The 12,359-nt window shown below is 39.4% G+C and overlaps 1 pseudogene across 1 annotated transcript in view; it reads right to left on the bottom strand.

Annotated features, from left to right (window-relative positions):
• The window catches only part of LOC144638605 (transient receptor potential cation channel subfamily A member 1-like), a 32,856-nt pseudogene extending 26,472 nt beyond the window's left edge, over positions 1-6,384 (bottom strand). Inside the window, exons 1-7 of the transcript XR_013567976.1 lie at positions 6,245-6,384; positions 4,657-4,945; positions 3,293-3,386; positions 2,509-2,684; positions 1,739-1,846; positions 1,511-1,619; positions 1,305-1,399 (exon numbers count right to left, since the gene is read on the bottom strand). The product of XR_013567976.1 is annotated as a transient receptor potential cation channel subfamily A member 1-like (transcript). The remainder of the gene's footprint in view (positions 1-1,304; positions 1,400-1,510; positions 1,620-1,738; positions 1,847-2,508; positions 2,685-3,292; positions 3,387-4,656; positions 4,946-6,244) is intronic.
• Positions 6,385-12,359: the final 5,975 nt, after the last annotated feature.

A 12,359-nucleotide genomic window follows, 5' to 3' on the forward strand; every position in this document is an offset into this window, starting at 1 on the left:
GTTTTAAGAAAATCAAATTTCCGCGGGGCAACTATCAGCCGATAGTTCCTCGACAGAAACACTCTATTGTTAAAATAGAAAGCGAGCTGTCTCATTGTTTTAGCATAACTCAGTGGCTGATCTATTAAACACAGAATATCGCTAGAATTATTTTTTTTGAAGGTTTCGTTTGATAAAACTCAGCGAAAAACTAAGTGCGCGCTCTGAGAGCCGTCTATCGATCATCAGCAAAACCAAGCTGCCGTCTATTGGTAAAACGCGCAATTTGATTGGCAACATAGAGCGGTTTTCACTTGAGTGTCGAAAGTTAATTGGGTTTGCTTTGGTTTTGCATTGCTACGCTTAGTGATTGACTTAAAAATCTCGCGCCACTTTCTCAGCCAATCAGAACTAAAACCAAAACCAATCGTGACTCGCTCGCGCAAGTTTTCCAGCGCTTCGTGGCGGCTACATGTATTTGCTTGGAGTTTTGATTAGTTCACTGGTTTGTCTGTGTCCTTTGTGATTGGCCGGAGTAATTACTTTGGTTTTGGTTTCACGACACTGAATTGAAACCGGCTCTAGTTGCCGTCTGTTGATCGATAGACGGCACCCACGTAGCCAATCAGATTGCGCGTTTTGCCAATAGTCAGCCGCTGGATTATGCTAACGGCTGATAGTTGGAGAGAGGCGAATCCCTACTACGAAAGCGGAGCGTGCGCAAGTAAAATTGTTGAAATCACAAACCAAATCTAGAAATTAACCACTTTCACGCTTGGTTGAATCGATCGGTCTCTGGGTTAAGCCCTGGCCAAACGGTAACGCAAGTGGACGCAAGTAGTCGCAAGTTGAACTTGCGTACAGACTTGCGTTGGATGGCAAAACGGAGACGCAAGATTAGTCGGAAGTGCACGCAAGTTTGCAAAAAGCCATTTAAAATGTCACGCGCTGCAATTCAGTATTTGAAGTAAACTGCAAAAATTGCGTTAACTTGCGTTGGGTGGCCAAACGGTGAAAAACTTGCGTTGACTTGAGTGCAAATCTGATCTCGACCAAAGTGAACGCAATTTAACGCAAGTACACGAAAGTCAACGCAAGTGCACGCAAGTCCTGGCCAAACGAAGACACAAGTAGACGTAAGTTTTCAACTTGCGTCTACTTGCTTTGCCGTTTAGCCAGGGTTTTATGCTCGGGGCTATCAGCCAATAGAAACCTCGAGCTTGCCGTCCGATGGTTAGTGGTTGCTTTGTTTAGGTTAATTAGGATTGATTTGAGAGGATCTTTAACTTAAACAGCTTCAAGGATACCAGTTAGCGCATGCTCACCCCAAGTACACCGCTGTTTACGGCCAGGTGGAGAAGACTATTGCCATCAACATCAACGTCATATAGGAAGTTCTCAACTGTCCCTTGCTGTTCGGCTACAATAAAACAGAAAGGTTTCCACGGTTTAGAAATGTAATGAGATATCATTCTATAGCTTTGTTTACTTCTAAAAATCAATTAACTTTTCGACATTAATTTATACACACCGTGTTTTAACAGAAATTCCGCTGACTTTCTTGCGCCTCTCTCCATAGCGTGAGCCAGCGGTGTCATGCGGTCATCGTCTAGACTTTTTGGATCTCCTTGATTTTCAATCTAAATAAAGAAATAATTCAGATGAATGAATAACTTCTTGTCATCTGGTGTCGAAGCTACATACAGCTTTATTAAATAGGCTGCGGATCACAACATATGGCATTGTCATAGAAACTTACCAATATTTGACAAACTTTCTCGTTATCCATTTCAGCTGCAAGGTGCAGGGGCGTGCACGAGTTACGACCAAGAGCGTTTGCGTCTGAACGTCCCTGCTGGAGTAGGGTCTGTAAAGGAAAGTTCCCTTATTTGTTAGTTGCTATCAACAAAATTCCAGTAGTTTTTCTTGGAAAAATCTGAAAAGTTTAAAATGGACCAAACGAAACGAGAAATGCTGTATTTATAAGGGAATCTGATACATTCGTAAATTTAATTTCTGGGACATAATCGTTTTATGTAAGAAATTCTTGTCCCCATAGCCCTTTTCGCTTCACTTAGCTAGCGGGGCCTTGACATAGAAACGAAGGCTCTGGAGGCAAAACATTTCCAGTCCTAGTTTATGGGACTTCCGGTCTTCCTATATGCAGTCCTGATGTTTCTATATACTGTGTGAGAGAGTCATAGCGTTTTTGACTTCCGTTCAATATTTCTTTGTTTTCAAAACAGCCGAAATTCGAATTAATTCAAAATTCCTATGAACCCAGAGCCCTTCATTTCTGGTGCCAAGGCCGCGCCGGCTGAGAGGAAAGGAAAAGGCTATGGGGAGAAGAATGTCTGTAAGTTTAAGTCATCTGGAAGATCTTTCTCACCGTCGAAAGCTGGTGCGCACCAGGGATAACAAAAACAAACACGAAGCATGGTGACCGTATGCACTGTTAGAGTATAATGTGACTTTTGCCTCCCACTTCATTATTTGTTTCAGTTCATGTGATTGCCTTCTCATACTCACCAGTACCAGTCTCCCGCTTCCAACACGGATGGCAGTGTGTAGTGGGGTGTCTCCTGCGTCATCCTTTATAGTGACGTTAGCACCGCATTCCAGTAGTCTGTCAACAATCCCGAACTGTTTTGAGAGGATGGCGGTGTGAAGAGGAGTTTTACCTGACTTGTCTCCATTATTAACTCCTGAAAAAAAATAAGCGAAAGCGATTTCAGTTCTCGGGCCGATAGGGCCTTTCCAATTTTGAAGGAGCTAAGAGCTTCATCGATGCAGCAATCGCGTTCACAGGGCTTTTTGGGCGTCGATGTCCGCCATTTTGGATTTAAGCACTTTAAAAACAAAAAACCCTCGGACGGAAAAACGTCTGCGTTCGCAGGCTACAGCAGGAAGTGACTAAGAATTATTGATACTCCCTTCTTGACCTGGAAATTAGTCAGTCGTAGATTACTAACCCACCCAATCCCACCCTAGCACTTGTTTAGCCGGGTTGCCTCAACAATTAACCAATAAAAATTCACACTCCTGGTAAAAGAGAGGCATGGTGTCGCTCAAGAACTCATTGCGAACCCGGCCAGCGCTCGAACCTGGACCTCTCCGAAATCCAGCGCACATAACCATTCAATCAAAGTGCTTCCTACGTCCTCATAGGCTTCGGTTCTTTTGCTAACACCAATTCTAGTCGCTCTAATCAAAAGTATCAAAGTCTCTCTTCACTTCTTCCTGAATGGGCTGTTTCTTAGCAAAAAAACAGACTCTTAGTCTTTTTAGAAGACAATATCGAAATACTTCGTACCTCCTCCCTTGGATAATAATTTTTCCACCTCCTCCACTTCTCCATTCAGTATCAGCTGGTGAAGTTTGGTCGACTTTTGACCTACCAACTCTTCCTGGAAAAAAAATCGTTTAAACCAGTCAAATCATGTTATCTTGGAAGTCAGGAGCAAAGCTGCCTTTGATAAATTGACTTCCACTGCTTTAAATGCATTCGTGCCAATTATTATTGTCCTGAATTTTAAAATTTCGTCCATAACTAATGAGAAAAACATCCCGGCCATCGATCACGTTGTTAATTTTTATGGCTAAAAAAGAGAATTAAATAAAATCAAGTAAATTATGAGAAGGCATCCCGAAAATCCATATACTGCTGCAAGGCTTCTACAATGAGCGCCAAAAGTGCTGAGGCATTGGGCACTTTTTGAGTACCTTGGACAAATTTTACCCTTCACCCCTTCGAAATAACCCCTTCCCCTAGAAACAATGTTGGATTTGCTATCTGCAAGACTTTCCTCGTTTGTGTATAACATTGAAAAGGGGGAGGGGGGGAGTTGTTCACAAGCTGCAACGGATTTAAAGTGGAAAAATGGAAATGTTAAATTTAGTATTTATTTCAACCAACTGTCTCAAGGACTTTTGTCGCTCATTGTTATATCTTTTTCGTTTTTTAATCGAAAGCTTGCCAAATGCATGCAAAACATGTCCTTAAATGCCATCTTTCGGATTGTGCTAAGGTCTACTGCAACCCTGGGCCAAGTTTACCCTTTTGAACTTTGGAAACGTTTAGTAAGGCAGTGGATGGTGGGCTGAATTCTCAACTATAGTTATACATGCAGCATGTTCCACGACCTTTCGTAGTCAACCACGTGTCGTATATTCACTAAATAAATTTTATTCTATTTTACTTAATAATATCCACCAAAAACACACCACAAATACATAAATGTTCCAGCAATAGGAACGCTAAACGTTAACGCTAAACGTTATCCACCAAAAACACACCACAAATACATAAATGTTCCAGCAATAGGAACGCTAAACGTTAAGGAGGGGCTTCCACTTTCCTGTCTGGGCTTTTAGTCTGTTGTTGTTCTTGGCTACTGTTCGTTCAATCGGATTCTATGTACTTTAATTTAAAACAATGATGGTGCAGATTACTAAAGGCGGCACTGGTAAATTATCTATTTGCCAGCAATAGTTATTAGCCAGTGAGACCTCCTTTGCATTGAACCAATAATGATGTCATAATCGTTTAGCGAAACAATTTTCACATGATTTCAATGTGTTAAGATCTAACCCAAAATAAAGAACAACATAACTATAAACAGCTAACGTTATAAAACAAAAGACTCTAGAGACAGGTTAAACAATTCATCATCTTACCGCAGTTCCAAGTTCTTGAACATCCGTACTCGAGTTAGAATTCATCGAGACGGTGCTTAATCCACGGGAGCGCTTTCTCTGTGGTGGCTTCTCGCCAGTCTTTAATTCTTCATCTCCGGCTCCATCATTAATAATTACGAGAGGTATTTGCCCATTGTCACTAATCTCCATGCTGTTGGGAACTTGAAGTAAAGCACTGTTCTGTCGCTGTTGTTGGCCTTTCTTATCTTCTTGCCTGCCCATTGTTTACAGACTCAAGGCGCAGACTTGAAAAGCTTTTATCTGAACCCTGAGGGGACAAAACAAATAGAGAATAATAGTCAGCCTTTCTTGTACCAATTCCTCAAGTTGCGTACATAACTGCGATGGTCTTTCGTATATTAAATCTTTTAAGCCTGTGTTTTACTAGCGACGCAAGCACAAGCGCAATCACGCAAAAAGGACAAATTTTGATACAAGCACAAGCATCAAAATGCAATGCGCTTGTGCTTTTGCTTGAGTCGAAGCCGTTTTCATGGTGAAATAAGAGCTGTTATCCTTGTGCTTGTGCTTGCGCTTGTGCTTTCGTCGCTAGTGAAAACCAGGCTTTACCCGCAGTTCAAATAAAGATATTTCACATATTTTTTTTGATAGAATAGTAGTGAAATGCGTAATTATGCATTACTTTCAAATTGCTTTATTAATTGCATAAACATTTCAGCCCGCATACATCTTTATCTTCCATTTAAAAAAAATGGAGCGAATTTACACATTTGCAGGCTTTAACATAAGCTTATTAATGTAGCTTAATGTGCTGTTTAGGTAGCATTATGACGATTTTCCGAAAATTTTCGATCATTTCCCGAAGATTGTCCGAAGGTCACGTATGAACGTTCCACGCAAGAGTTCCCGAATGTTCAGAGTTCATGAGTTCAATGTTCAAAACGTCGTATCTTTTAAGGAAAATAGTATGTGAACATGAATTCTGGACGAGTTTTGTCATTGTTGGTAATAAAGTGTTAAAGGAACGTCTACGTAGAGAAAGAAGTTTAGATTTCGCAATAAATACAATGAAGTTAATTAGTTAAAACCACGTTAAAGTCACGAAAAGTTACCATGAAAGCGTACACGGATGCGCTAAACTAAATAAAAATTCCTAAAAACTGTATGAAACAAAGCTATCATGGCTGGAGCAAAACAGGTAATCGTTCGGCACTTTTTTATCGCAGCGAAACGTCGCGATCGTAAACAATTTCCTACACGAATAAAGTACCATAATAAGTATATAAATAGATAGACCGATTCGAAACATTCGTCATGACCTAATAAGTGTATTGATCTTTGCCGTGGGCGCCTTAATTGTGGAACAAATCAACATGATTCAGCAAAGACACCTAGAATTTTTAATCTGTCATAAAATCAGGCAAGAAGTTAAATGGCTTTATAAGAAATCGCGTAACATACTGATGGTCATGTAGATTGATTTTGTCGATATCATGACACGCACATTATAATCTTTGTCCTTAGTCTTAGAAAATAACGGGTATATTGGTATATAAAGCACAGAATAAACAACAAACACCGTTAGCAAATAGTTCGCCACACTTACTTGGTAGAAATCATAACTTCACATCGGTATTTCAGGCGTTTGGAAGAGCAACACAAAACTTTATCCAAGAAATCGAGTTGAAAATGGTTTCCTTCGTTCTCCTTGTTCACACCGCGGAACGTTTTACGTAGTTTACCGATTAAGGAACAAATCTTTTTCCACCCGACACATTGTTTTCAGAAAACAAAGCATTTGACACCTCGCTTTGTATGACAAGTGGACATTAACATCAGGGCCTACTTTGAATGACAAAAGTGGGAGTTGAAATGAGTTACGGCATTTCGTCACAAGTTTCCTGATTCGTGTAAAAAAATATATACTCGCTATTTTATGAAAACCAAAATAATGTATATATATATCCAAAAAGCTTATTCATTTTAGAATCGATAAAATTGTAACTTATTTTGATCCTGTCTTTCTGAAACCGATGGGAGCCGCCATCGCCAAATTAAAACTACCAAGCGTGACTTAAATCGGATGTGGGCGCTGATGCGAAATATAAGTCACGATTTTTCAATATTCCTAAAGGGTTTCGTTAATTTAACTGTCAAGTTTGAGTAATAAAAGTCTTCCTAGTTTGGCTACGAAAAAGACCTCCACAGGAGCAAGATATTAATTATCAAAAAAAAAAAAAAACGGTTAATAATGTTGTCGACAAGTTTCACAAGTGGGTAAAATTTTTATACCCTATTAGTTCGCGGAGCGTAACTTGCTAAAATGAGAATAATTTAGCGGGAAACTGGCTCTGTCAGTCACGTACAAATATTTTGTAGTCTTTCTAGAGCGCTCTCTCTGAGCAGAGCACGAAGTCATTCCGATATATAAAAGAAAATCTAAGACTAAACGATCAATTTCTAGCCTGTTCCAGGCGTTTGCTTAGTTGGGGAGAAAGGGAGGGCCGGCCGGAGAGAGGTCAAACCTCTCGCCTTTTATTTTCTTCACTCGCCGTTAATTTTTTGCGCTAATCCCCACTTACCGAACGCCAGAAACAAGCTAACTCTAATCAACTTCGGGAACAAGTCTTTCGATGAAAAATCATCAAGCAAGCATACAAAAAGAAGAAAGGGACAAGCTTTTTATAAATGTAATTGATTTCCAATGTGTATTTGGTAAACTGCATACATACAATTATGGATAGTTCTTTTTATGCGTAGCTGCGTTTAATGTCAAGGAGTAAGGAGTAAGGAAACTTTATTTAACCAGGGTGGCCCATTCAGCAACGAGGCTGGTATCCACTGGAGCCCTGGGACAATAAAATTATGTACAAGATAAAAATGTTAAAAATATAAAAATTTGAACAAATGTTTATAAAAACCTTAAAAAGCATTAAAACTAAAGCTAAAGAAAACAAACTCTAAAAAATAAAATGTACAAATAAAAATGCTTAATTATCATACCTTTAAAATTATTTAAGGACAGGACACTTTTATCATTGGCGGGTAATGAATTGTAGTATATCGTTCCTGTGTACTTAGGAGTTTTCTTGCCCATGGAGAAACCCACGCTTTTTTACTGTGACCGCTTAGCCGGCTAACGGAGTAAGCATATTTTATTAGACATTTTAGTGTGTAGTATCGCTGTATGTTTTTAGAGTCTGCAGTATTTTGACGAGTCAGTAGGGCGATCCAAAATACAAAGGACGACTGAAAATGTACAGCGATATTAGGATAACTTCACACTAAAATGTATAAGAGATGATCAAAATTTTACGACTGCTGCTGCAGCTGATGTTGTTGTTGTTGTTGATGATGATGATGATGATGATGATGATGATGATGATGATGATAATGATATTAAATAGATTTAGCCAAGCCTAAAAGCGGAGCTCCCAATTTACGGACCAATAATAGGAAAAATATAGCACTTGAGCCCACGATCCAATGTAAACCATTATTTGGTCAGCGGTAAACTTTAAAAAAAAACATTTGACCTCGATGAGTTCTGTATGTGAGCCCGCGATATGGTCATGTGATACTGGTCAGCGGATACTTCGTTTTGACAGCTGTCAATTGACCATGACATGGATGTCCAATATCAAAGATGTAAAAGAGTTTTTTCTCGAATTTTTTTACTATCAAAGATGTAAGCTGGCGTTAACCATAACCTTAAACCGATTTCTGGAGTATGGCCGCCATGTTGGGGCAACTTCGTCGTCGTCGTCGTCGCACGCGCCCGTGAGCCATGCCGCTAGCCATGATGACCATGAAAAACCAAAAGCATGGGTCTGTTAATTTTCTATGGGTATGGGGCTCTGCTCTGCGGCCCTTCGGGCCGCTGGGAGCTCCGCTAAAAACTTTATTATGTGTAAAAACCACATATAGCTTGGGAAAATTCCCATACTAATTTGGGGACACAAAATAAAAAATATAAGAAAGACAATTTAAAAATATTAAAAACTGTGTTAAATATTTTTAAGAGAGAGCACATCGTTTTTCTAATCTTTCGCGCGGTTAGGAAAAATAAGAGGAGCAAACAAACCCTGTAAAACCGGTCTTGTAGAGTACAAATATCGTGCGATATCTCATAGAACTCGTTTCACGCGTTATTTGTACTCCTCAAAGCGGAGTTGGATCTAATTATGAATCTTTCAGGGTTTTGTGCAGTATAGTCTATCAAGAAGTTTCCAGTTTCTCTTCTTCCGCACGGCCACACTTGATTTGAAGACGTTAGTGAGTACGTTGATCGACATTTTTTTTAATCAAGTCATGCTACTTTCAGCAATCCATCAGCTTTTGGATGAGTAAGGGAATTGACTCACATTTAACAGCGATCAAAATCTAACTTTAAATAATTTAGTTTATCTTCGAGTCAGAAAGGCTTGGGTGCGTTCGACTTGTTGTTAACTTGTCCACGTTATACGGCAATGAAAGATGTATTGTGCAAATTACGCGGAAAACGGCCCTTTCAGCCAGCGAAACGATTAGCATAGTAATCGTAGATGTCTTCTTAGTTTCCAGTTTTATACTGCAATCATTTTCTTACTTTTAATTGAAGTTCGTTAATGGTTACTCATGAGTGATCTTTTCGAAGCATGGTATTACCTTGATTTATTTAGTATATGAACGGTTCTCGTGAAGTAAACTAAAAAAAGAAGGCCTACTTCGGGACCTAAAGGCGCCTTACGTTACAGAAAGTCGCCTTAAAAGGCGACTGTAGTTGCCTTAAGCTATGCGATCATATAAAGGCATCAATAACAGGAATAAATAGTGATGTTGAGCTTGATAATATTCCGTACTTCAGTTTTAGTCATTAAACACTCCACAATTATGACTTAATTCTTACGCATCTGAATCTGTTTCATGCATACCAGTCCTATCCCTGCCTTCCCTGCCGTTCCAACCGTTTCAAGTGACGAATTGGTCAAGTCCAACAAACTCACTTAAACTCAAGTCCAAGTGCATTTCCTACCCTTTGTTGTGCTCTCATTAGCCTGGGACGGTTTAAAATTAACTAGCGCAGAAAATGGTTGCACTTGAAACACACTTAAGCATAGCCATTTCTTTCATTTCACGTATAGTGATATTGGAAATTAAAACTCTTTCTCGGAAATGCTGAAATTTGAAAATACGGATTTTGATGCATTTGTTTGTTTGCATTTAGACCGTGCGACTCCGTACGAGTGCTATCAACTAATAAAACCTTCATTCTACAAGTTCTGTAGTCCACTCCAGTTTAATAAGACTTTAAGCGACTAAAAATAACTCATATTTTTCAACTCACCTTTGTCCTCTGTTACTTCTAAGCTTTGATCGATTCAATTTTCGTCTTCCAGGTAGAAGATGCTAGCATACTTAGTTAAAGACACATAATTATCATAGCAGTAAATTAACATACCGTGTTTCATGCCATTGGTCGGAGTCACGGTATCTTCCAGTGATTTTAACATGTGGTACGAACACAGGATTTGCGAAAATTCGGGGACGGTGCTAGATTTAGTAATGAGTATTATGTGCGAACTGATAAAAGTGCGATCTCTAAGTTGCACAAAAGCGTATCATGCCTTAACACATCAGATGATTTAATTAATGTTCAATAACGTTTAATTTGCTACATGCTGTGTATGTGTGTTGTGAGATGAAAGGTTGAAAGAGGCGGTGGTTGGCTATTGTTTTATTTAAAGTTTAGATGGAAATGCTAAATAAAATAGAAAGCAAGTTCAAATGGCCTATATAAATTGATAACGGTAAAACTACCGGCAATTCACAAGTATATGTACATTAAGCCCATCTCCCTAATAAATCGCCTCCCCCCCCCCCCGGCACCTTCGATTCTTTATAAGGCTTTAAAAGAAATGAACTTTTCGTAAGGCGAAAACAAGCAAACACGAATTAAATTAATCGGACAAGCTATTTTAAGAATTCTATAGCCTGGAGGAAAAAATGCTAATTTTTTTCTGTTTTGGCGTTCCAGGATAGAATATTCGGGCGAGATCAATCTTGATTCTGAAAGTTTCTCGAGAAAGCGGTCGAGGTTTCTTGTAAAAACTACAAGTTTAGATTTAAGTGCTCGATATACCCTCAGCTTTTGGGAGGCGTATTTATACTAGTTATGCACGCGAGACAGATCCCAACACTGACCGAACACACGAGCAGGGAGGGGAGATGGGAACATAGAACACGAGAGTGGGACGGACGCACAGGGACGACGCAGGCACAGGGAGGGGGGAACCCGAATATACAACGGCCCGATGATTGGCTGATCTAGGCATGGTATAAAATGTGTTATGAAACGGCTGTATTAAATTTTATAGCGGTTTTTTTTTAGTAAAGGAGCTATTTTTAAATTGGGGTTTTTACTTGCAGCCGTCTGAATGGTCCGTAAAATTTTACTTGCAAAATTAAATGGGCGTTTTATTCGGAATCGTTTATAACATTCAAGAGTTGTGTCATAAAGTAAACTTAACCCACCTGGATTAGTTCTTGCTATTCAGTTGCGGATGGTTCCATAGGTTTTTTTTATTCACTTAAAACAATTGTGAAAATTTATTGAATAAAGTTGAAAGTTGAAGTTGAAAGTTGAAGTAATGAGATAAAAACCGCTGATAGCTGAAGATCGAGAAAAAGAATACAAAACTGAAAAAGAAAACTTACTAAAGCAAATTTACTCCTCTAAACTTTTTAAGTGTTTTGATCTATAAGTAATCTGGCGAGAGAATGTGGTTTCGGGGAAGGAATCCAACTCTAATAGTTTGCCCCGGGGGGGGGGGGACTCCTATAAGAAGAGGACGGGGATGCTCGTCGGAAATTTTGAAATGAACCCCCAAAATAGACCAATTTGGGTGTGGCTCAAGCTTTTCTTGAGCCCTACAAAAGATACCAGAAAACTAAGAATATAATTTATATTTGTATATTTCTTCGTTTGTAACCCTAAACGAGACCATTGTGGCTAAAAATATTGGCGTTTTGCCCGGAACACCCTTAGCGAGACCCAAAATCCGAAATTTACACCCCTAAGCGAGACGACGAGCATCCCCGTCACTTTCATATGCGATTCTCCCCCCCCCCCCCCGGTTCTTTGTCGCCATTCGGCAGACAAACAGTGATTAAATGTCAAAGGTACGTTGGGATGCTACTATGTTTAGCGACTACTAAATTTAGTTGTGCTTGCTTTGAAAGATCTATCGACCGGGGTCTATCGATTTTGATAGACATTTTGGCGGTCTCAGCAATTGAGTATATACTCGTACCAAGATCGCACAAGGTCCAAGCGACTTTATCTCGCCTCGCACCCGATGAAATCTAAGCTATAAACGAAATTACATCTAATTACATTGAACACGTGTTGTCTTTTGAACTTATCGAGAGCAGATTAACCAAAACCCATTATGTGATGATAGCTTTGGTTTACAAAAGTGTAACCGCTGAAAAAATACGGAAGTCGGTTTGTGATTTTACGGACTAATTAACAAATAGGCACGCAATGCGTACTTGCAAAGTACTACGAGACGAGGAAGTCAAAAATTAAACCGGCCTGTAAAAAGGCCATGATATAAACGTTACACGGGGTTTGATTTGATTCGAGTTATGGCCTCCTGAAAGATATATCTCTACATAAGTCCGACAACGACCTAGACTAATTTGTTTTTCAAACGGATATTAGGAAGGCTTTTTTTAGG

This window comes from Oculina patagonica, chromosome 14, assembly GCF_052425735.1.
Source record: "Oculina patagonica isolate OP01 chromosome 14, crgOcupat, whole genome shotgun sequence".
Lineage (NCBI taxonomy): Eukaryota > Metazoa > Cnidaria > Anthozoa > Scleractinia > Oculinidae > Oculina > Oculina patagonica.